Genomic DNA, 3,085 nt, shown 5'->3' with positions numbered 1-3,085 from the left:
CACACATCCTCGTACCTCACCGCTCCAAACCATAGCTCCAAACTTAATCCGGGAAAGGTGAACATTCCTGCATCATAACTTGGACTGAAAGATGAATGTGTAGAAAGCGAGCATGTCTCCAAAAACCTTGTTGAGCTGCAGGTTTATGCATGCATTTTTTATTAATTTTTATATTTAATTTTTTACAGAAATTATGTTTTCAGTAGTGAGCGTTTATTGAGTGAGTCACTGAATTGTTCATTTAAGCGATTCGTTCAAGCGGCTGATTCATCAGATGTTTATGCGTGGGCTAATGAAACTTTGACTCAACTGATTCGTTCAGAACACAGAATCATTCAGCAATGAATCGGCTGTTTGCTGTGTTCTGCCTAAAATGTAAGTGACCTAATATTATTGTACTTGCTTATTGAACTATTAAACAGTCGTAATGGTGAAAACGTTGAGTGATGTTGCCTAACTAACTGTATTTTAAATATAAAAACTTTTCATTTTGAATTTTTACCTCAGCATGCTTACTTGTCTGGCGTTAATGAAGCGTTAATGTCGAGCCCTGGAGTCTATGTGCCGGGGTTCAGCCCCAGACGGCCCCGGCCCAATTTAAACCCTGATTATAACACTCTACCGATAAACACACACCTTGTGTCCCCTATTTCTGTTTGAGTCCGCTCGCGCTGCGCCGCCGCGGTCTGCGGATTGAAGAGCGCGCTGAAAGACAGGGAGGAGACCAAGTCTGCCACCGTTTTCATATGAAATTTAAAGGGGACTGACTCTGAGGCGATCACGAATTTGAGTACAGTTTATGGAGCTAATCGTTATAGCCCCGCTAAAAATGTCCTAGCGACGCCCATGCTTCTTACCTCCATTTCGGAGAACCAGGACAAATATTTCAATCGATCGCTCAGGCATTTAAGTGGCACCGAAATGAGGCACCAAAATCTGCGTTCTGATTCGGTTCTAGTACATATCGGTTACATAGGTACCGGTGCCATATAGGCATCGGGTTTCGGTACCCAACCCTACTCAAAAAATATAAACAACGTATTATTCATGCATTTGACTTCTAGGTTTGTATAATAAGTTGCTCAAGCAAGTGGCAACACATTTAAACAGCATACAGCCTACTTTTCTTACGTTAAAGCCATCACAAACATTTTAAATTAAAACTCACCACTGACAGAAACAGTCGACTCTCGTGCCTTTTCTTTAGCATTTAAATATTTATTACAAGCAATCCCGCGGGTCTTAAAGAACTTAGTTTTTCTATCGCCACAAGTGCATCTATTATGTTGCCTTGTTTATCTAAATGTGCACTTTTCCTTGTTTTAAACCTAGCCAAAAAGTCACATGTTGACTGTGAAACATGGTAGACTTAATTATATCAATTTATTGTGAAATTACTACATTTCCGTGTCAATCCATGTTCATTTTTACCGCGAACAATGCGCTGTCACTTTAATTCCGCGTGTGCAGCACAGCAAAAATAGACTTGGTGCGTAAACGATCGCTGCACTGCTGCAGACGCGCCGCTCCTGGAACGCACTGACGGATCGCAACCGCGTGCAATGTGAACGCTCTCATCCGTGTGCGTAAAAAAAACGCAACGCATACACACTGCAGACGGAGTATGTGTGAAACAGGCGTTAAGCGCAACAAACTCAATTTGACCACAGCACGCACTTTGGATGTGACTGTGAGCGCAGGAGTACCGAATGGCTTAAAAAGACGTGAAAATAAATTTTTGTGACGATGCAACAATGACCGATTAGGCAAGTGACAATTCTGTCAACTGTACCGAAACACGAGCTAAAGTCTTGTATCGCAGCGTGCAGCAGCTCTAGATGCACCGATGTGAAGAGAAGGTCAAAGAGAGAGGACGTGGTACAGCTGAATCACGCACGCTGTTTTCAAATGACTGTTTTCATCTGATGGTTTGTGTGGATTTATTTACTCATCTAACCTACACGCTATATTGAATAAATGTTTTGCAGCAATTTCCCTCATTTTAAAGTTGAAAGCTGCGGGAATGAGTAATGCGATATATGCACAATCCTGCATCCAAATTCAGGACCTGATTAAACATAATTCCATTATAGAGAGAATTGTGAAATAGATTTCCATGACTTTTCCAAAACGTTCAGGTGACGTTTTAGTTCATCTGCTCATCACTAATAAATACATAGTGTATGAGTGTATAGTGTGCCATTTGGGACGCAGCTAATGACTTCTACAAACACTTACATTTTCTTTAAAAACACATTTGTTATGCTGGATGCAGTCCAGTAACCTCTTATCACATTTCTGCTTAACACATGCACCCAAATAACTCGACTTTATAGAGTCCACAGATGTGTTATTTACATTTTAAGAGCCAAGAACAGCAGATAAATGCCCATGCGCCATCTTCATTCGTCCAGAGCGTTGCATGCAGTCGCAGTAACGCAGAGGGAACTTCGCTGTCAGCGTTTCTCACCACAAGGTGAAATGAAACGCCTCTCAGAATGGGGACGTCAACACATCCAGAGGGATGTTAACACGTTCTGTGGAGTAGGGCGCCTTGTAAGGGCACTGTAAAGTGAGATAAACACCAGTAGGGCTGTGCGATTTGGGGAAAATATCTAATTGCGATTTTTTTGACAGATATTGCGATTGCGATTTGATTTGCGATTTTAATTTTGCAAAGTCAAGCTTCAGCTTAACATTGTCAATAGTGTGCAGCACAGTATGTGTATCGTTACCGTGCTGGGGAAAAAAAACAATAGAAACAGTCACAACAATAGAAACCATCACAGAAATTCTTATAGTTTCCATTAAACCATTACAAAGTTCCTTTTTGTTTTGGGCATTATTCCAATAGGAATTACTGTTGTTCTATTGTTTCCCATCTGCCAGATTACATCCCACCAATAGAATCCATCAGATACCAGTAGACACCATTACAGTTTACATTAAAGCCAATATAAGTCCCATTATAACCCTTAAATCCATAACATTTTCTATTGTGTTTTGGGAGGGGTTCTATTGTTTTTTTTCAGCAGGGAATATTATAATATAATGGTATAACTACTTTTACAGAATTAACTTAATT

The sequence above is a fragment of the Sinocyclocheilus rhinocerous genome, unplaced genomic scaffold, assembly GCF_001515625.1.
Source record: "Sinocyclocheilus rhinocerous isolate Xijiao unplaced genomic scaffold, SAMN03320098_v1.1 scaffold247, whole genome shotgun sequence".
NCBI classification, from domain to species: Eukaryota; Metazoa; Chordata; class Actinopteri; order Cypriniformes; family Cyprinidae; genus Sinocyclocheilus; species Sinocyclocheilus rhinocerous.
This window is presented reverse-complemented; position numbering follows the sequence as displayed.